This window comes from Bos mutus, chromosome 17, assembly GCF_027580195.1.
Source record: "Bos mutus isolate GX-2022 chromosome 17, NWIPB_WYAK_1.1, whole genome shotgun sequence".
In the NCBI taxonomy this organism is placed as follows: Eukaryota; Metazoa; Chordata; class Mammalia; order Artiodactyla; family Bovidae; genus Bos; species Bos mutus.
In genome coordinates this window covers 43352749-43376352 of record NC_091633.1, presented here as the reverse complement: position 1 = coordinate 43376352, position 23604 = coordinate 43352749, and the positions used below count along the sequence as shown (strand labels likewise).

Here is a 23604-nt window from a genome sequence, read left to right as displayed (position 1 = left end):
ACCCTATACCAAATACAGTCCCATTCTGAGGTATAAGGATTAGAATTTAACATATGAATTAGGGGGCACATAATTTAGCCCACAGCCACCCTCATCTACCTTTACTAAATTCCACTTCTCTGCCACACCAGCCTACTGCTGTTAACCATACACAGCCTTGTAGATCTCTGGCATTATACTAGCGGTTGATTAAATTTAATTGGAGACTTATGGACACTGTCTTGAGTACAATAGTTTTCAGATGAAAGTCATTTCACCCTCAACAAGATCCATTAGCACAGTGACAGCTTTTAATTCCTCTCAATGCCTAGAACACAGTCAGCACATTAGCAGATAGGCTTACAATAAAACAGAAAAGCAAAACAAATCTCAAATGAATTGAAAGTGTCATTCTTTCAGTTGCTGAGTTTGTACATTTTATCCCTTTGAGAAGAGAAGCCCCTTAGAGGCAACACTGTGCCCCTCTGAAGAGAAAACAGAAGAATTAATTCAGTTTGGCCAGTGAAAATGAAAGTTGGACATTTTTCAAAATCCTTTGTCTTTTCAATATGATTTTTAAGTATACTGATGTGAAAGCTTTATTTAAAAAAGGTCAATTCCAATATTTTCACATATTTGGCTGAGATTTTGTTTATAGGAACTTAATTAACTTTGGATGATGATCACTAACCATCTTCTTTGTAGAATAAATTTATAGAACACTGTAGCACAGAGACTGAAAGCCAATCTTGAAAATAGTCACTAGCAGAGGTACCACTCATACTTTATTTTACACAGTTTTATCTTTCCATTTATAGAGCCACCTCATATGCCCTTCTTAACTTCACAAACATGGTGGGTAAGGGTTTTAGCTGTGACCATGACTTTGAGGATGTTACCTGGCCTTCATCCCCTTATAACTGCATTAGGCTCTTTTAGAGCTCACTTTGTTCACGCTTGACAATGTGCCCTCCAATAATCTACTCAGTTATATTCTTTTATCTGTTTGAAAAAAAATCAGTCTCAAACAAGAAATGAAATCTATATCATTTTTCTGACTCTCTAGGGATGTAAGCAAATATCCACCTATTAGGGGGGAAAAACCATAATTCCTTTGCATAAGAAATAAAAGCCAGATTGAGGAAATTCCATGGCTGGAATCATGGTTTATGTTATCTTCCAAGGCAGCTCCAAAGAGAAATTAACCCCCATTGTGTTAGTTGCTCAGTCGTGTATCACTCTTAGAGACCTCATGGACTGTAGCCCACAAAGCTCCTCTGTACATGGGATTCTCCACGCAAGAATATTGGAGTGGGTAGCCATTCCCTTCTCCAGGGGATCCTCCTGACCCATGGATGGAACCCAGGTCTCCTACACTGCAAGCAGATTCTTTACTGTCTGAGCCACCAGGTAAGCCCTAACACCCATTATCAGTTAGATATTGATAAAGACGCAAATGCCAGGAACTTCTGATTGAATGCTGTCTGGACTGTTCATTCTTCAACAACCAGGAAAATAATAATGATGAGGGTGGTAGTTCTCAAAAGGAATTGGACATTTGAATAGTGTTCAGCCTATTAGATGATACCTATTTTGAGTGAGACTAGGATGTTATTAGGCAGGTGAGAGGCTATGTCCAGGAATGCTCACTGCATCCCATTTACTACCATGGGCCAAGAACATTGCATACATTACCTAATTTAATCCTCACAGTGAGGCAGATATTATTCTAACCATTTCATGGATGAGAAAACTGGAGAGTCAAAGAGTTTTTGGACCTTTCCCAAAGTCATACAAAAGTAGGGGAGAGAGGAGTGTCAAAATGTACACTTCCGGACTGTCACAGCCAATCTACCCAAGACTGTATCAAGTTATAGGCATGAAATTTGGGTAGGAGAAATGTTTGCTAAAGTGACAGGCTGAGGGGTTTTTTTTTAATCCTCTTTAATGTGTTTCCCTGGTCTGACTCCTTCAAGAGCTGTCCCTATTCTCAGTTTCTGACTTCTAAGAGGAAATTGACCTGTCAGAACAATCCAGGGCTTCACCTAAGACTTTCCACATTGTTACTGATATTAAAAAAGAGCATCTCCAAACTGCCTGAAAGACAACTATTTATGTAAGAAATAATTATATTGCATTTTGGTAAGAGAACATTTCTCTTCTCAGAATGTATAGGAACAAGCACCACTTATAGCTGAAAATAGAAGGGGTGTCTTTTGCTTTCAAATGACTGCAAACACATCACAGCATCTCATTTCAGGTAATTATGTCCTTATTTAAAGTTCTGTTGGGGCTCTCCCTGAGCCTGAGTCTTCTGTGTAAAGTACCTCTGATCTGCCTTTTGCAGTAGTTGACAGCAAGGACTGTGCTACTCTCTGAGGTCCCAAGCAGCCCAACCACAGGCGCCAGGGCGAGAAAGAACAAGAGCAGTAGCTCCCTCGGTGAAAAATTACTTATGAGGCACAAGCTTTCACGCACATGGTTTCCAGAGAGATTTTAGCCAGACCCAGCAGTCCCCCTAGTCATCAGAGCCTCTTGTTGATTCCCACCTTCAGCAAAAATCCTTTCGGGCAGAAAGCGCAGCAGGAAACCTGTCATTAACAACCACCATAGTGTCACATCAGCGATTCTCAGGAGTGTCGGCTCCACTATTTAACTCAGCTATTTACCTCATCGCAAGAGCTTTGTTTGATTGTCAGAAAATAGAACACGTACATTTGTCAGTCATAAACACACACGAGTTCTCCAGAGCACAAATAAACAAAATGATCATGTACGCTGGTAAATGTGTTTGCATTATTTAACCAAGCCAGAGGAAGGATGTGAATAACCCTGCATATCAAGTACCATCGAGTAACTTGCTTGTAATCTGTCTTGTACAATACAGTCATTGCCACTCATTCCACTCACCCAATTCAGACCCTGGAAATGTACTATTTTTAGAACAGCTTTGTACACCACTATTTACAAAGCGCGCTGTTAAATCCTTTGAATAGCAGCCAAGAAGTTGGGTGAGAACCTAGAAACCTGCCACACAGATCAGCATCCTAATCAACCCTGGGACAGCCAGCGCTAAAGATTTGCCTTTGTTTCCTTTCCATTCTTTCCCTTTGTCTCCACAGGAATATCAGTGTCAAAAGGCAAGGAGACAAAGAGGTGGGCCTTATCTGTTCCTGTCCTTCAAATGAGTTGCTTTACTCACTCTCCTAGATAACAGTGCGTTTGTCAACATCTTTGGTGATTTAAGCTGTTCTCTGTCAAAACCACTTTTGGAAAAGATTTGACCACTGACTTACTTGAGAGCCAATGTGACGGCAGCAGGTGCGTCATGGAAATTCAGACGTGGGTGCTGCGCAGAGGCTGGGACTTGGTCACGTGACGGCCTGCTGTTCTGGGCCAATCCGCTGCTGGCAGACTGGCCAAGTGGCCACACAGGAAGCAGAGACAGAGAAGAAAACAGTAGGCAAAGTGTTGGCGTGAGGCAGTTGGTGGATGAAGCAACTGTGAAGGATTGCGACACCAGGGAGGAGATGAAGGGCCTCATACTATTTGGCAGCCAGCAGGAAACCTGAAGGAACTAAGAACTAAGTTTGGCTCTCTTTTGACAGCTTGAGAAAAGCCGAGAAGGGAAGCAATGACTGGGCTAATTCTGGACAAAATGTTTTTAAAAATGATATTTGAGAGGATCCCACGTCTTTGCCTTCCTTCTTAGCTTCTGTATATATTGCAACATTTTCCAAATTATTTATTTATTTTTCAGCAGGTGACTCAAATTGATTTGCATTATGTGTAAGTGGATGGGATCCTCTGAGACATCCCTGGTGGCCTAAGATGTGAAGACTTCACTCCTTGTTTCCTTTTGTCCACCTTCCTCCTGATGCCGTTCTGTCCCTTCACTTAGCCTGGATTGGCTGGTAAAAGTGGTGCAGCCAGGCAGTGATATCCCGTCTCACCCCTGCTCCTGGATGTGCTCACAAGAGTATTCCTTTCACTTTACAAAACTAATCGGAGGAGAAATTAGAAGGGGAGGATTTTGAGTACTCTGGATCAAAAGTGTTCTCTAAATTTAAGGCATTTTATTATCTTACTTATGATTTCAGGTTCAATGGGGTCTTTATATTCATTATAATATTAGAGGCATTTGACAGAAAAGCAGTGTGTCAAAATGCATAATAATAGTAAAAACAAAAGCAACTTACTTTTGAGCCCATATGTTTACATTTGAGCCCATATGTGTCAGGCACCCTTCTAGACACTTTATAGAACAGCTACCCAATGAATAGCTATCCTTACCAACAGCTCTGCAGCTAAACTTCATTTTCTCTCATTGTGGAGAAGTACTGAGGATCAGAAGGTCACTTGGCCAAAGTCACCAGCCAATCAACCACAGATCCGAAATTCAAATCTAGGTATGTGGGGCTCTTTCTACTACATCAGGTAACACCATTTGTAAATGTGAACCCATTCTGAGCACCAAAGGGCACTGACTTTAACTTGATGACTTTCAATTCCCTATTAGACTCAAGTTATTTTACCAGACTCAACATGTTCATTTACCTAGAACTTTTACAGAAGAGTAATAAGATTGGTGCATGCATGCATGCTAAGTCGCTTCAGTTCAGTTCAGTTGCTCAGTTGTGTCCGACTCTTTGTGACCCTGCAGCACGCCAGGCCTCCCTGTCCATCACCAACTCCCGGAGTTCACTCAGACTCATGTCCATTGAGTTGGTAATGCCATCCAGCCATCTCACCCTCTGGTGTCCCCTTCTCCTCCTGCCCCCAATCCCTCCCAGCATCAAAATCTTTTCCAGTGAGTCAACTCTTCGCATGAGGTGGCCAAAGTACTGGAGTTTCAGCTTTAGCATCATTCCTTCCAAAGAAATCCCAGGACTGATCTCCTTTAGAATGGACTGGTTGGATCTCCTTGCAGTCCAAGGGACTCTCAAGAGTCTTCTCCAACACCACAGTTCAAAAGCATCAATTCTTTGGTGCTCAGCTTTCTTCACAGTCCAACTCTCACATCCATACATGACCACTGGAAAAACCATAGCCTTGACTAGATGGATCTTTGTTGGCAAAGTAATGTCTCTGCTTTTGAATATGCTATCTAGGTTGGTCATAGCTTTTCTTCCAAGGAGCAAGTGTCTTTTAATTTCATGGCTGCAGTCACCATCTGCAGTGATTTTGGAGCACAGAAAAATAAAGTCTGACACTGTTTCCCCATGTATTTCCCATGAAGTGATGGGACCAGATGCCATGATCTTTGTTTTCTGAATGTTGAGCTTTAAGCCAACTTTTTCACTCTCCTCTTTCACTTTCATCAAGAGGCTTTTGAGTTCTTCTTCACTTTCTGCCATAAGGGTGGTGTCAGCTGCATATCTGGGGTTATTGATATTTCTCCCGGCAATCTTGATTCCAGCTTGTGCTTCTTCCAGCCCAGTGTTTCTCATGATGTACTCTGCATAGAAGTTAAATAAGCAGGGTGACAATATACAGCCTTGACGTACTCCTTTTCCTATCTGGAACCAGTCTGTTGTTCCATGTCCAATCCTAACTGTTGATTCCTGACCTGCATATAGGTTTCTCAAGAGGCAGGTCAGGTGGTCTGGTATTCCCACCTCTTTCAGAATTTTCCACAGTTTATTGTGATCCACACAGTCAAAGGCTTTGGCAGAGTCAATAAAGCAGAAACAGATGTTTTTCTGGAACTCTCTTGCTTTTTCGATGATCCAGTGGATGTTGGCAATTTGATCTCTGGTTCCTCTGCCTTTTTTAAAACCAGGTTGAACATGTGGAAGTTCATGGTTCACGTATTGCTGAAGCCTGGCTTGGAGAATTTTGAGCATTACTTTACTAGTGTGTGAGATGAGTGTAATTGTGCGGTAGTTTGAGCATTCTTTGGCATTGCCTTTTTTGGGATTAGAATGAAAACTGACCTTTTCCAGTCCTGTGGGCACTGCTGAGTTTTCCAAATTTGCTGGCATATTGAGTGTAGCACTTTCACAGCATCGTCTTTCAGGATTTGAAATAGCTCAACTGGAATTCCATCACCTCCACTAGCTTTGTTCATAGTGATGCTTTCTAAGGCCCACTTGACTTCACATTCCAGGATGTCTGGCTCTAGGTCAGTGATCACATCATCGTGATTGCTTTAGTCACGTCCAACTCCATGCGACCCCATAGACGACAGCCCACCAGGCTCCTCTGTGCCTGGGATTCTCCAGGCAAGAATACTGGAGTGGGTTGCCATTTCCTTTTCCAATGCATGCATGCATGCATGCTAAGTCACTTCAGTCATGTCCGACTCTGTGCGACCTTATAAACAGCAGCCCACCAGGCTCCTCTGTCCACAGGATTCTCTAGGCAAGAATACTGGAGTGCATTGCCATTTAGTTACTTGTGTTTTATCTCATAGAATTAGACTTGCTTGCTGCTACTTTTGGAGAAGGCAATGGCACCCCACTCCAGTACTCTTGCCTGGAAAATCCCATGGACGGAGGAGCCTGGTAGGCTGCAGTCCATGGGGTTGCTAAGAGTCAGACACGACTGAGCAACTTCACTTTCACTTTTCCCTTTCATGCATTGGAGAAGGAAATGGCAACCCACTCCAGTGTTCTTGCCTGGAGAATCCCAGGGACGGGGGAGCCTGGTGGGCTGCCATCTATGGGGTTGCACAGAGTCGGACATGACTGAAGCAACTTAGCAGCAGCAGCAGCTGCTACTTTAAATTCTTTCATATCTTTTAAGTATTCCATTTGACCTGATCTTTTCCCTGGATGTGTTATGGAGAGTGTAGTCTCTAGTACTAGTGCATACAAATATCATGGCTTCTTTTTAGATGCATTAAAAAATGAAAGAATTTACCCCTAACACTAAGCATGTAGACACCACCACTATATAGCAGGCTTGTATGCACACGTATACTGGACTTAAACCAATCATTGGACAAAGCTTGGGCAAGGGTTGTTGCTAAATAGGAAAGGGGACAAAGCTCATGAAGAGGGGCAAAGAAAACAGGAAGCATGGTGAACTTTGCGTGTACAATAGTATTGCCATTATAGAGAATATCTGCTCAATAGATTATTCCCATGTCCCTCTTATATAGCCGTGTATTTAGTTGATCACTATCACCCAAAAAGGATAATGTGAGGAAATAAGGGAACTGTAGGTCTTAACATAATTTAAATGAAAATGAAAACTGCTTTTTATAGCTCTGAATCCAAAGCTTATGGTCTTAATGTAGATCAAAGATATGTCTACACTCTTTACCTGGATTTTTTCATTTGCTTGTATTTGATTTGCTTGTATCACCATGTTCCATTTCTGTTTTTTCTGAAAATAAAATGAAATAGAATTACCTCCTACACTCATACTGCTATTGACATTAAATTTCATCTTCTTTCATTATGATCAGCAAAGTTACTCATAACACTGGAATTTGTTTTCTGCTTTTAAAGTTATAGCTACTGTTGTTGGAAAAATTAGTATTGCTTTGGCACTGTGTTTCACCTAAACTCATGGCATTTCTGTACTATTTACCTTTCAGAAAGCTATTTTACAAAAAGAAAAAAGAAAATGGAGTACAGACTTCCAACAACACACATCTTTTCTGCTTTCTCCTTGGCTCTGAAAGAGGATGCATGAAACAGAATTTCAGGCTGTAATTAACGCAGCTCTTCATAAGATAAGAGGTTCTTTTATCTGTTAAAAAAAATTGCTGTACTAATTTTCAAGAATCAGAATGTTCCAGTTAATGCTTTTCCTACAAGAAGAATTCACCTTTTCTACTCTATTTGCAGTCAAATTTTCATATTTTTTAAAGGAAATTGGACATGGGTAAACATGCAATGATAGCAATATTATTTCATAGGACTGAGTCTAGAAAACTTAAATATTAACAATATGCTCAGATAAATCCTGAATAGGTGTTGCACAGAGAATTTCAAAATAATATCTACTCTACAGAAATGTACTTGTAGGCACAGACCTTTTGAATACAATTTACATCCAGCCCTTTCAATGGAGGTGGTAAACAAATTGAGAAATGTACCCTCGTTTGACATAGTAAGGGAATTCTTATGCCTTATAGTACTGTCCAAAGAAAGAAGAAACCTCTGCTGTTTCCATCCTGATTTAAATATCTCCTTGTATAATGCACATTGCAATTCAGAAACAATACTTTCTTTATGTATGTTTTGTGTGTGGGCTTGGAATAATTGGTAATGCATTGGCACCATGCTCCACCGAAACGCATGCCATGTGTATACTATTCAACTTTTTAAAAAATCCATTTCCCAAGAAGAAAATAGGAGTATAGCAAATAACTAGAAATTACAGACCACAAAATTCTTCCCTAAAGATCTGGTCGAAGAAGACCCCACTGAAAGCCAATATGGCTCACGTCACACTGCTGATTCACTGACCCCTTTGGATGGTCCTCCATTTCTGCATCCACAGATAACCAGATACCCATTCTTTCTCTTTCATCATGACAACCCTGTGAGATGGGTGTGAAAGGGAGTAAACTGTCATTGGGCACAAAGGCTAAGATGTTTGGTAAAAGCAGGAAATTAGGAGGTTTGACTTAAAAATCTAAGTAGATTTTCAATCTAGATTACTACAAGTAAAAATGAGTGGGAAGTTTTAGCAACAAGGTGACTGATATTTATGGTATACTAACAATTTATATTTAAGTGAAAATATATCCGTTACACTTCAAAAGTAGAAAATGATAATAAAGAGAATGGCAGTATAGCTTCTGGGTCTGTCCAGTGTTCACTTTTTCTTTGCACGTCTGCCTGTGCCTCTGTGCACACACATACACACATGTAGGATCCCTGGCCAGAGAAGAGTTCTTTCTTGTGTGTTCACAAAGAGATGAGAATTTTAAGCTCAGAACCTCTTGAAAATGAGAAACTTTTCTTGGCAGACAATCAACCGATTCTGAGTGAACAGAGCTGACAGAGCCCTTCTCCTTCTTTCTTTTTGTTCATATTGTTCACCCTCACACAAGGAGGGCTGCTAGGGAAGGTAAGAGGACCCTCAAATAAGATGAAGGTGAATTTTTCTGGACTAGCTGCCAAGCAGTGCTAAGCTTCAGTTAACCTGTTACCTGTCTTCCTTGCCTCTGGCCCTCAGTTTTCCTTTTGTATCCTGAAAATAGCATTGACATTAAATTGGGTCAGTGGAAAAAAAAATCAGTGACCAACTCCAGCTTATAATTTTGCTCCCCAAGAAAACATTTTGTAAATAGCCCTTATCTAGAGTGTGCACTATATAAGGCTCCTAGGGTGGTAATTGAATATTTCACCTTAGGAAAAGATGCTGATTATTTTAGACTTGAATTTCCACAGTCAGAAAATTCACCTAATGCCATTCTAATGTGTTATGTTTCACAAAGAGAGTTTTAAATGAATGTAAGTAGATATATACCCAATAGAAGTCCTTGCAATATACACTATGGGACAAGCACAAGAATGTTCATAGAAGCACTATTCAAAATAAACTATCTGGAAATAGGCTAAGTGGAAATTTTCCTATTTCTGGATATAGGAAAATAAAGTGAGGCATATGGTCATATATGAAATATTACAGAGCAGTAAAAATGAATGGACTACAGCTACATATGACAATATGGATGAATCTTTATTTTTTGGCTGTGCTGGGTCTTAGTTGGGGCATGTGGTATAAGTTCCCTGACCAGGGATCGAACCTGGACTCCTTCCATTGGGAGTTTGGAGTCTTAGCCACTGGACCACCAGGGAAGCCCCCATATGGATGAATCTTAAACATAATACTGTGTGAAAAAGTAAGTTCCAAAACCTCAGATATGCAGATGATGCATATCTAATGGCAGAAAGCAAAGAGAAACTAAAGAGCCTCTTGATAAAGGTGTAAAAGGAGAGGAAAAAAGCTGGCTTAAAACTTAGGATTCAAAAAGTTAAGATCATGGCATTTGGTGTTATCATTTCATGGCAAATAGAAGGAGAAAAAAAGGAAATAATGACAGACCTTATTTTCTTGGGCTCCAAAATCACTATGGAGGGTGACTGCAGCCATGAAATTATAAGACGCTTGCTCCTTGGAAGAAAAGCTATGACAAACCTAGACAGCATATTAAAAAGCAGAGACATCACTTGCCAAAAAAGGTCCATATAGTCAAAGCTATGGTTTTTCCTGAAGTCAAATAGGATGTGAGAGTTAAGAAGACTGAGCACCAAAGAACTGATGCTTTCAGACTGTGATGCTGGAGAAGACTCTTGAGAGTCCCTTGAACAGCAAGGAGATCAAACCAATCCATCCTAAAGGAAATCAGTGCTGAATATTCATTGAAAGGACTGATGCTGAAGCTGAAGCTCCAATCTTTTGGCCACCTGATACAAAGAGCCAACTCATTGGAAAAGACCATGATGCTGGGAAAGATTGAGAGCAGGAGGAGAAGAGGACAACAGAGGACTAGATGGTTGCATGGCATCATGGACTCAATGGACATGAGTTTTAGCAAACTCTGGGAGATAGGAAAAGACAGGGAAGCCTGGCGTACCACAGCCCATGGGGTTGCAGAGTTGGACATGACTTAACGACTGAACAACAACAACAATATCCCCTTTAAAGTAAAAAAGTAACTATGAAATTCATTTAGCAGGTGTATATATATATACACATATAGTGGTAAAACTATAAAAAATGCAAAAAAATAGTGCTTATATTTGTAGTGAGTCAGAGATGGGATGGAAGAGCAGGACATAGGTAGATTTTTGTCAATGTTTCAAATATGAAATGTTAGTTCATGTTTGCTTATTAAATATTAATAATCAAAGAAATAAAGGGACATACTTAGGAAGAAAATCAACAAGAAATAAAGTATTGACAGAATATGTCATGGTGTTTACATAAAAATGCAGTAGGATACTGAGTTTTATGCAAAATAAAATAAGTAACAAAAGACTGAATGTATCATAAGGGCAACACACTACAGGATCTGGATCTGGCCACTTCTGATTGTCCTCATATGTGATCCTTCCCGAACTCCTTTGGGAGCCATCTCCCTTCTAGTTTGAATTCCTAACAGTGGAGATTCCTTATGACTTTATCATTCATCATTTCTCTTCTCTTGTCTGTTGGTAATCTCTCTTTGGAGAGTATATCCATTTGCATGTCTCTGCCTTTCAGATGACTCCTCAGACCTATCCATCCAATGATGAATTCCCACCAGCAGCACAATCCCAACTGCTCAGAGTATCTCTTCATGGATTCTAGTCATTTTCTCAAAGCTAATCACTGAGATGACCATGAACTAATTACATAAACTTTCTGATGTTAGCTTCCTCATCTTTGAAAATAAGTGTCTGTGAGTATAACTTTTAAAGCCCTTGAAGTGAAGCGAAGTGAAAGTCTCTCAGTCATGTTTGACTCTTTGAGACCCCATGGACTATACAGTCCATGGAATTCTCCAGGCCAGAATACTGGAGTGGGTAGCATTTCCCTTCTCCAGGGGATCATCCCGACTCAGGGATCTAAGGTCCTTTCAGTTCAGTCACTCAGTCATGTCCAGCTCTTTGTGACCCCATGGACTGCAGCATGCCAGACTTCTCTGTCCATCACCAACTCCCAGAGCCTACTCAAACCCATGTCCATTGCATTGATGCTGCCATCCAACCATCTCATCTTCTGTCATCCCCTTTTCGTCCCGCCTTCAATCTTTCCCAGCATCAGGATGTTTTCTAATGAGTCTGTTCTTCACATCAAGTAGCTAAAGTACTGGAGCTTCAGCTTCAGCATCAGTCCTTCCAATGAATATTCAGGTCTGACTTCCTTTAGGATGGACTGGTTGGATCTCCTTGCAGTCCAAGGGACTATCAAGGTCTTCTCCAACACCACAGTTCAAAAGCATCAATTCTTCGGTGCTCAGCTTTCTTTATAGTACAACTCTCACAACCATACATGACTACTGGAAAAACCATAGCTTTGACTAGACGAATCTTTGTTGGTAAAGTAATGCCTCTGCTTTTTAATATGCTGTCTAGGTTTCTCATAGCTTTTCTTCCAAGGAGCAAGTAATTTCATGGCTGCAGATACCATCTACAGTGATTTTGGAGACCCCCAAAATAATGTCTCTCACTGTTTCCATTGTTTCCCTATCTATTTGCCATGAAGTGATGGGACCAGATGCCATGATGTTAGTTTTCTGAATGTTGAATTTTAAGCCAACTTTTTCACTCTCCTCTTTCACTTTCATCAAGAGGCTCTTTAGTTCTTCATCACTTTCTGCCATAAGGGTGGTGTCATTTGTGTATAGGGGGTTATTGATCTAAGGTCCTTATGATCTCTAAATTTGAATTTATAAATTATTGACTCTTCTTCACATTAGTCATTTGTCCAGGATACTACCATGATTCTAGGCTTAACTTTGACATATTTCTAGTTTTGTTTATACCCAATCAAACCAAACTTTGTCATTTTTAAATGCCTCTCAAATTTATCCCATTTTTTCCATTTCCCTGGTTTTACCTTAGCCCTGGACCTTATGAGTTTATACCTGAATTAATTTAAATATATTTTTAACAGATTTTCCTGCTTACCATTCTCTTCTTCTTCCAAGCCCTCTCATACATTACTTCCAGATTATTCATAGAAATAGCTTAAAATATTATGCCAGGCCAGCCATGATTCTTTATTACCTCATAAGCAATCCCAACAAGTCCATCCTAAAGGAGATCAGTCCTGAGTGTTCATTGGGAGGACTGATGCTGAAGCTGAAACTCCAATACTTTGGCCACCTGATGCAAAGAACTGACTCATTTAAAAAGACCCTGATGCTAGGAAAGATTGAAGGTGGGAGGAGGAGGTGACAACAGAAGATGAGATGGTTGGATGGCATCACCGACTCAACAGACATGAGTCTGAGTAAACTCCAGGAGTTGGTGATGGACAGGGAGGCCTGGCATGCTGCAGTCCACAGGGTCACAAAGAGTCAGACATGACTGAGCGGCTGAACTGAGCTGAAGCAATCCCAATACCCTTAACAACAAGTTTAAGATCCTATATAACTTCATAAAACCATCTATCCAGCTTTTTCTCTTACCACTCCTCAATACTTAAATCTCAGTGAAACTACCATCATCACTGTCACACAAATACACGCAATAATTTCTACTTCTGAATAATTTATGTTAATTCCTCAAACCAAAATGTTCTCTTCCCTCTTTTTTCAACCAAAGATGCCCATTTTTTTCAAGAACCAACTATAATTTCACCTATGTACAGCTTTCTCCAACACCTCACATCTCTGTTGAACTTTCTTTTCACCCAGATACCACGGCAATTTAGCTTTCATTATGGACAATTAATAATTGCTCTTTCTCAAGTTACTGGGTTAAAAAAAAAATCTTTCAACTGAATTACAATATTCCTAAAGGAATATCCAGAGGAAACAGAGATTAAATTGCCAACATCCATTGGATCATCGAAAAAGCAAGAGAGTTCCAGAAAAATATCTATTTCTGCTTTATTGACTATGCCAAAGCCTTTGACTTTCACAATAAACTGTGGGAAATTCTGAAAGAGATGGGAATACCAGACCACCTGACCTGCCTCTTGAGAAATCTGTATGCAGGTCAGGAAGCAACAGTTAGAACTGGACATGGAACAACAGACTGGTTCCAAATAGGAAAAGGAGTACGTCAAGGCTGTATATTGTCACCGTGCTTATTTAACTTCTATGCAGAGTACATCATGAGAAACGCTGGACTGGAAGAAACACAAGCTGGAATCAAGATTGCCGGGAGAAATATCAATAACCTCAGATATGCAGATGACACCACCCTTATGGCAGACAGTGAAGAGGAACTCAAAAGCCTCTTGATGAAGGTGAAAGAGGAGAGTGAAAAAGTTGGCTTAAAGCTCAACATTCAGAAAATGAAGATCATGGCATCTGGTTCCATCACTTCACGGGAAATAGATGGGGAAACAGTGGAAACAGTGTCAGACTTTATTTTTCTGGGCTCCAAAATCACTGCAGATGGTGATTGCAGCCATGAAATTAAAAGACGCTTACTCCTTGGAAGAAAAGCTATGACCAACCTAGATAGCATATTAAAGAGCAGAGACATTACTTTGCCAACAAAGGTCCATCTAGTCAAGGCTATGGTTTTTCCAGTAGTCATGTATGGATGTGAGAGTTGGTCTGTGAAGAAAGCTGAATGCCGAAGAATTGATGCTTTTGAACTGTGGTGTTGGAGAAGACTCTTGAGAGTCCCTTGGACTGCAAGGAGCTCCAACCAGTCCATTCTGAAGGGGATCAGCCCTGGGATTTCTTTGGAAGGAATGATGCTGAAGCTGAAACTCCAGTACTTTGGCCACCTCACGCGAAGAGTTGACTCATTGGAAAAGACTCTGATGCTGGGAGGGATTGGGGACAGGAGGAGAAGGGGACGCCAGAGGATGAGATGGCTGGATGGCATCACTGACTCGATGGACATGAGTCTGAGTGAACTCTGGGAGTTGGTGATGGACAGGGAGGCCTGGCGTGCTGCGATTCATGGGGTTGCAAAGAGTTGGACATGACCGAGCGACTGAACTGAACTGAGATCTAAAACTGTGCACAACCTAAAAAAATCATTATCTATTAGAATATAGTCGATTTAATCTTTATTGAGTACTTGTATATGACACTGTGGTAAGCACAAGGGCCTTACAAAGTTAAATATATAATTCTCCTCAAGAAGCTCAGAATCTATTGAACTTGGAGTAATACAGTCTTTTACTTTCAAATGTTTAGACTTAAAATCTAACCTCTCTCTAGAGATACAGACCAGTTATATCCGACTCCCTTCAAGATCTGTAATTAGAGGTTTCACAGGTACTCATTTCAAATATAACTTCCTCCTACACCTATCTCTCCCAATACAATTCTGTCAAATTTTGTTATATAATTTAAAGCTATGTTATTAGCCCTATTTAAATTAAAAATTGTTATATTGTCCTGGGAATTGTCCTTTCATTATTTAATCCCTTATGATACTTCATTCCTTAAAAAATATTTTGTTTGATATTAATTTAGAGAATACAGCTGTCAAATTTGTTGATTTTATTTTTAACCCTTATACTTCAAAATATGCTCTTAAATTTTAGGTATGTTACTTATAAAGATGGTAAGATTATCATTTTTTTCTCAATCCAATTGAGAATCTCAATCTTTAAGCTGGAATATTTAGTCCACTTGTATGTATTATAATTTTGATATATCTAGTTATTTCTCTTGTCTTCATTTACATCTTGTCCTTGCCTTTCTTTTTAGTGTTGTTCCTGTTTTTCTTTTTTAAAAAATTCTAGCCTTCTCTTGGATCAATCATTATTCCTACTTCCTTTCACTAATGTTTTGGACAGTATATATACCTTATAACTACCCTCTTAGTGTTTAAGTTTTAAAAACATCTATATTCAAATTAAAATTAATCAATTGCTCTAATTTTAAACAGATGAACCTTAGATCCCTTTAACATCCGTTTGATCATCTCTCCTTCATTTTACATGTAATTGTTGTCCAAATTTTAGTTCTTTTTATTAACATAAAATCAGACATTATAATTTTGTGATTTATTCAATTATGTATTTATTCAGCTACATGTTTAACAACTTGTCCATTCTTTCTTACACTTAAACTTTCTGCATAAAAATTTTCTCTTCCTGAAGTACATCCTTTATAAATTCTTTTATTAAGAAGAGTTGGTTGTAGGGAATTCCCTGGTGGTCCAGTGGTTAAGGCTCTGTGCTTCCGCTGGACGGGGCACAGGCTCAGCACCTGATCAGAGAACTAAGATCTTGCAAGCTGTATGGTGCGGTCACAAAAATGAATAAAATACAAATCTACATATGAGTGCTTATATGTCCAGAAATGTTTCTTATGCCCCTCATGTTCTTTAGTGATTATCAGTGTATGACTTTGTAGTTCAGTTATTTTATCTTAGCATTGTGAAAATATTATTTTGTTGTCTTTTGGCTTCTATTGTTGCTATCAGTCAGTTGCTAATATTTAAAGACTGTTTTATCTATACTCAGCATTTTATAATAACTTATAATGGAAAAGAATCTTAAATATATACACATATACACATATGTGTGTGTATATATATGGGAGTTGGTGATGGACAGGGAGGCCTGGCATGCTGCAGTTCATGGGGTTGCAAAGAGTCGGACACGACTGAGTGAGTGAACTGAATTGATATATATATATATACATTTCTGTATACCTGAAACTAACACAACATTGTAAATCAACTATATTTCAACAAAAGTTTAAAAACATAAAGACAATGTCTTTTTTCTTTTGATTACATTAAATTTCTTTAAATTACTTTTAATATCTCTCCTTTGATTATTTTTTCTTGTAGTTCCCCAACAATGTGTCTGCTGCTGCTGCTAAGTCGCGTCAGTCGTGTCCGACTCTGTGCGACCCTGTAGATGGCAGCCCACCAGGTTCCTCGTCCCTGGGATTCTCCAGGCAAGAACACTGGAGTGGGTTGCCATTTCCTTCTCCAATGCATGAAAGTGAAAAGTGAAAGTAAAGTCGCTCAGTCGTGTCTGACTCTTAGTGACCCCATGGATTATAGTCTACCAGGCTCCTCGTCCATGGGATTCTCAAGGCAAGAGTACTGGAGTGGGGTGCCATTGCCTTCTCCAAACAATGTGTCTAAGTGTATATTTATTTTCATTTGGGTCCCCTTGTGCCTTCAGAATCTGATGATTCATATCTTTCATCCATTCTGGAAAATTCTTAGCTCTTATTTCTTTGAATATTGTGTCTCTATGATGATCTCTACTCTATCTGGTATTCCAGATAATTCTTCTCATTCCTCCATATCTCTTACTCTTTTAAATATTTTTTTTCTATTTCCCAATTTACTAATTTTCCTTCTATTGTAGCCAATTTTCTATTTAACTGAATTTTTAAATCAAATAACTATATTTTGTATTTCTAGAAGTTCTATCTTATTCATGTTTTCAAAATTGTATTACCCTCCAAGCATCTTATTCTTTTCTTATGGTTTAATCCTTTTATGTCTTTAGCCATTTTTAAATGTTTATTTTATAATCTTAAGTCAGTAGTTCCATTATCTCAAATATCTGGGAATTTAAGTTTGCTCTTATTGTCTCTGTGGATTCTTACAGTGGAGTCCCTCTCCTCCACATGTGCTTTATAGTTTTTGATTGGATTCTTCTTCAGCAAGGCTTTATCTGTAGGAATCTTTGCATAGATCACATTGAACTTATGGTTCTCCAAAGAAGGTCATTTGCTTCTATTGGGCAAATCTGTGTTATCTCTGGCTTTTAATGTGGATTTCTAGGCTGAAAATTTTTTTAGACAATTCAAGCAGTATAAATTAAAATCCAAACCTACATGAGAAATTTTTTTCCCCTCTATCCAAAGCCCAGGCCAAGATAGGAAAGCTTCCTTATCACTTCACAGTGTCCATAGTTGTTTTGTTTTTATTTTTGTTTTCTTTTATGGCAGGTATAGCCCTCAATGACCTTTGCTTTATGCACTGACCCCTTTTCTATCCCTTGCTTCACTGGCACTCAAGGCTTAACTTCCTGCATCCACCAGAAATCTCCTTTGAAGTTTGCTAGAATTCAGTTCATGCCTAGATTTTTTATTTTTCTTCAATCTTAACTTTTATTTATTGGGGATTTACTTTTCATGCTATAAGCTCAACTATGCATTTAATGCTATTTTTTTTTCAGAAGGATCCTCACATTATGTGATCTGCTTTATGCTACAATCTAAAATTCTAGCCCACTGTTTTAGATCTTGGTCTTGTTTCTCCACCAACTCCCATGGACCTGGTGTTTCAGACTATTCTTTTCTTTCTGAAGCAGCCTAACCCAGGACTCAAACATTTTGATTTGCTTTCTCTCCATTCCTATGCCTGTGCCAACTTTCAGGGATACTGGCCAGGCTCTGACCCTGATCTCTGCCTACCAAGAAGGGAATACTGGCCAAAAAATTGTCTGTGTGTGTGTGTGTGTGTGTGTGTGTGTGTGTGTGCAGTCCACCAGGCTCCTCTGTCCATGGGATTTTCCAGGCAAGGATATTGGAGTGGGTTGCCATTTCCTTCTCCAGATGACCTTTCCGATCCAGGGATCAAAGCTGCATCTCTTGTGTCTCCTGCATTGGCAGGTAGATTCGTTACCACTAGTGCTACCTGTGCTGTGCTGTGCGTAGTTGCTCAGTAGTGTCCGACTCTTTGCGACCCCATGGACTGTAGCCCTCCAGGCTCCTCTGTCCATGGGGATTTCTCCAGGCAAGGATATTAGAGTGGGTAGCCATGCCCTCCTCCAGGGGATCTTCCCAACCCAGAGATCAAACCCAGGTCTCCCACTGCAAGCAGATTCTTTACTGTTGAGTCACCAGGGAAGTGCTACCTAGGAAGCCCTATTTCATTGCCATATTCATTGTCCTTTGCCTTCTGGTCCATCTTTAAGATTACCTCTTGAACAACATTTTCTAAAATTCAGATCTGATTATGTAACCCCCTATATAAACTCTCCAGCACCAAAAAAAGGATAGTTCTATTTTTTAAAAAGGCTATAATATTTAAAACTATTAATGCTATAAAAGTCAAAGAAAGGCTATAGAGTGTTCTAGATTAAAAGAGTAAAAGGACATAATAACTAAATGTGATTCTTTATCTTAGACTGGATCTTGTCCTGGAAGGTGCAAAATGCTATTAAAACATGTTATTGTTTCAGTAGACAAAACTGGCATATGAATCCCAAGTTAGATTAAAAAGTATTATATCAGTGTTCAATTTACTAAAGCTGGTAACTGTTGTGTGGTTATGAAGAGGGCATCCCTATTTCTATGAAAAACACACAAAGGTATTTAGGAGAAGAGGATCATGATTCCACTTACTCTTGAGTGGTACAGGAAAACGTATGTGTATGTATATGTGTACACACACTTATGTATGTATGTATTATGAGAGAGAGATCAAATAAAAAAGCAAATGGGACAAAATATTAACAATAAGTGAATCTGAGTAAAGGAGATATATATGTGTTCCTTATATTAATACTCACAATTTTTCTGTAAATCTGAAGTTATTTATAAATAATTAAGGGTAAGAATGTTAAAACCTTTTGGAGCTTCCCTGGTGGCTCAGTGGTAAAGAATCCACCTGCCAATGCAGGAGACCAGATTAAATTCCTGATCCGGGAAGATCCCACATGCCACGGAGCAACGAACCTGTGTACCACAACTATTGATCCTCCTCTAGAGCCCAGGAACCGCAGCTACTGAAGCCCAAGCACCCTAGAGCCTGTGTTCTGTAACAAGAGAAGCCACCACAGTGAGAAGCCGGCACATCACGACTAGAAAGTAGCTCCCACTCTCCACAATGGGGAAAAGCCTGCACAGCTATGAAGACCCAGCACAGCCATTAAATTACCAAAAAAAAAAACCACCTCTGCTGTTTCTCTGCTACCCAAGGATGTACATTAGATGCTTAATAGCCTGGCTTCAATGTTTTTCCTAGCTGCATCTGTTCCCATTTCCCTTCTCACACCCCAGTAAGCAGCCCAGTGTTTCCCAATTCCCAAATTCAGATCACAGCTTCCTGCCTTGCACAAGCAAGTCCCTATACCTGGAGTATTTTTGTGCTCCTTCCTGCTCAGAAAATTTTCATTTCTTCAAGCTCCAGTTCAAAATTTTCTTTCCTCCAAGAAAGTTCCCTGAAAAAGTTTATGGAATGCTTTAAAACAAAAGTAAGATGCTCAGAAAGCTAGGAAGAAATAAATATATTTTATTTAAAAAAAGAAACATGTGGAAAACAAAAGATTTTGAGAGAGTGGGCTAATTTCATTTTACACTTTAAAAAAATTTTCTGTATGGTTCAGCATGAAAAGGTGAAGTGAAAGTGTTAGTCACTCAGTTGTGTCCGACTCTTTGCAACCCCATGAACTGTAGCCCATCAGGCTCCTCTGTCCATGGAATTCTCCAGGCAAGAATACTGGAGTGGGTAGACATTCACTTCTCCAAGGGATCCTCCAGACCCAGAGATTGAATCCAGGTCTCCTGCATTGCAGGCGGATCCTTACATAGCTTCAAAGTCTTCCACTCAACCTGGAACTTGTATTTGAAATTTTCTCCTATGTCACAATATGCTATGTTATATTACAACAATATTTTTTACATCCTATAAGATAACATGTGTATTACTAGTTCTTTGAGCATTGGTTTCACCAGTCACAATGTGGAGCAGCAACTATCTTATTCATTTTTACATCCTAACATATGGCAAGATACCTAGGATGTAGAGGATTCTAAATAAACAGAATAAATCATTGTATAAAACAACCACCTAAGCACCAAATTTAATTTTAACATGCATATGCACATATCCTCCAACCTTAACACTGCTATCATCCTAGTAAATAAATAGCAAACACTTGGCAAAAATGTTTTCACTGGACCTACTCCTTCCCATGGGCAATCTAGTGAATACAATCCACTTTTCGCCAGTTCTCACTAGGTAGTATGATGTGTAATGGGTAAGTGAATAAATGGCTATAGGCCTATACATATTGAGGCCTTTAAGGAGCAAATTTACATAAAGCCAAACCTAGTTATGGTCAGAAATCAAAAATCCCACCAGACGCAAAGCAATTTGTAACAAAATTCCATTTTAAGTCTATTTGTCTTTGGTTTCTTAGACTGTTAAAAATACTTCTGACTCTAGGTACATCAGTTTTTGAACAAACATCAGCATCTGTGTAGCTAGATTTGCCAGATAAATGTATGTATTCATTTGCCCCTGTTTTTAGAAAATCTGTAATTTTGTACTTTGAATTCATGAAGACAATTATATTAGTAGATATTTAAAAAAGCACCATTCATGTACTAGGTTTTCTAGAGAATAAAGAGAAGAGAGCCTTCTAGGATTTAAATTTAAATTAAAAATCAAGTAAACTTATATTTTTATAGTCCACAAACCACTTGGAAATGGTACAACTTTCCCAAATCTAATTTAAATCGTAGCTAAGAATATCCTAGCATATCAGTTGTTTCCTGGAATTTTAACTAATACTGGAAGAGATGTGAAGAGACATTTTCTTTTAAGGATGGAGTTAAATAACTGTTAAGAATTTTATTTTTTATAACAAAGCTATAATATTGAGTAAAATTTTATTGCATTTTAGTGCAATATAAAGTCTATAGATTCTGATGTTAATCTAGGTGTCTCAGACCACAGTCTTTATAAGCAAAAGGTCTCACCTCTTATTTCACTGAATCTCCCACTCATGTTACAATTCATGGCATTTGATTTCTTTTAGTATGGCTAGTCTTTTCACAAGCTAAAAATTAAAGATGTGCTGCAACTAGAGTTCTTGAATTACAAAGCTCAATGATTATATTTGATATAAGCTCTTCTAATCTACAATTAGGGACTAATGAGGACATGCTGTTGACTCAAAAAGGTTGAGAAGCTTACATTTGATGACCCAGGATAAATTCCAACTCCTTGAGTTCTAATAATAAGCCACAGCACATTATTTTCTTTCTTTCACTTGACCTTTGTCCCACATATGACATATAACTCAGAACTAGAGATGTGTTTCCTGGAAAAAGAAGAAAATTAGAGCAAACATAATTGCTGTCAGCAAATACTTTGCAGACCTTGGCTCCAGAGGGCAGAGCCCATGGGTAGAAATTCATAGGGATAACAATACCAACTCAATGTAAAGAGTTTCCAATATGAAAAGCTACCACATAATAGAATGGGCTGCTTTCCAACTTCCTGTCAGGCTAACTATTTAAGTAGCAGCAGGTGACCACCTACAAGGCTGTTGTCAAGGCGATTCCAACACTGGACCAGGCACTGCTACAGTCATCTAAAGTCTAAAACTCTGTAATTCTGTAATATTAGAGATTTAATGCTTATAGTATTATTGTCATTCGGTCTAGTTTCTGTTACTATCAAAGTCTTGCTGACATTTTTATCTGTATAGGTTAAAGTCACTGAAAATGGTCAGTGCCCCTGACGTAAATGTCAGTTTCCTAATCTAGAGAGTGAGAGGGTTGATGAAATGATCTCCAGAATTACACCTACTTCTAGCCATATTCTGAAATCCATAGGAGGAGGGTATTTACCTCACGAACACTTTTGGAGTAACACATAAGAAATTTAATAAATGCATGCTGTTTTTCAACAACACTTATAATCTTTGGGAATTTATTCTTTGTAACTGATTTTAGTAATTTTGATTGCTTTTGTCAGTGGGAAAGACAATGTCACATAATTAAAATAATAATCTTAATAATTTGTGTTTGTTAATCTGTGACAAAACCTCCAGCTTTATTTTGTCAGAAGTAAATTACAAATAGCACATAACTTGCAGCTCCTACAATTTTTCACAATTTAAAAATTGAAGGTGTGTTGCAACCAGAGTTCTTGAATTTCAGGCTCAATGATTATATTTGATATAAGATCCTCTGATCTACAATTAGAGACTTATGAGGATATGCTGTTGACTTAAAAAGGTTGAGAATCTTGTATGTAATGACCCAGAGTAAATTCTAATTCCATGAGTTCTAATAATGTCACAGCACTATACACACACACATATATACACATATGCTGCTGCTGCTGCTGCTAAGTCGCTTCAGTCGTGTCCGACTCTGCGCGACCCCGTAGACGGCAGCCCACCAGGCTCCCCCGTCCCTGGGATTCTCCAAGCAAGAACACTGGAGTGGGTTGCCATTTCCTTCTCCAGTGCATGAAAGTGAAAAGTGAAAGTGAAGTCGCTCAGTCGTGTCCGACTCAGCGACCCCATGCACTGCAGCCTACCAGGCTCCTCTGTCCATGGGATTTTCCAGGCAAGAGTACTGGAGTGGGTCTCCATTGCCTTCTCCAATATACATATACGCATGTATACAAATACTCACATATATATACACACATATGTCTCCAGGAGATGTACATCTTTACCTGACCAGCAAGTGATATATGCCACATTATAGGATTGCCAATACTCCATTCACTGAGACTGCATTAACACCAAGTCACTGAGCTTCCTAATACCTCATGTGGACTCCTTCACCCTAATCTGTGGTATTCTTGACACCTAACCTCTGAGATAACCAACACTCCAGCAGGTATTGAAGTTAAATCCTCTCAGACCAATGCTACACATTAAATGTGGACTGTGAGATTGAGAAACTGAATTTTATTTTTAAAATTAATTAATTTTAATTGGAGGCTAATGACTTTACAATATTACAGTGGTTTTTGCCATACATTGGCATGAAATAGCCATGGGTGTACATGTGTCCCCCATCCTGAACCCTCCCCCCACCTCCCTCCCCATCCCATCCCTCAGGGTTGTCCCAGTACACCAGCTTTGAGTGCCCTGGAGAAACCAAATTTTAAAAGTGATTTAATTTTAACTCCTCTAAATAATCACACAGTTTGTGGCACATATTTACTGGCGTAGCTTTAGGTCTTACTCAAGCCCAACTTCCTTAGGGCAGACTTATCTAAGTCCCCATCTGGGTTCAGAGTCCTCTCCCTCATGACCCTCATCCCTGCCTATAGTACCTATCTTACTTTGTACATTCATTGCATG

The 23604-nt window shown here is 39.1% G+C and overlaps 1 long non-coding RNA gene across 1 annotated transcript in view; it reads right to left on the bottom strand.

The window, feature by feature from the left end:
- Positions 1-3264: 3264 nt before the first annotated feature.
- LOC138991447 (uncharacterized) overlaps positions 3265-23604 on the bottom strand; it is a 95115-nt gene continuing 74775 nt past the window's right edge. The window contains exons 3-4 of the long non-coding RNA XR_011467389.1: positions 7249-7311; positions 3265-3394 (exon numbers count right to left, since the gene is read on the bottom strand). This is a non-coding gene — a long non-coding RNA (uncharacterized lncRNA). The remainder of the gene's footprint in view (positions 3395-7248; positions 7312-23604) is intronic.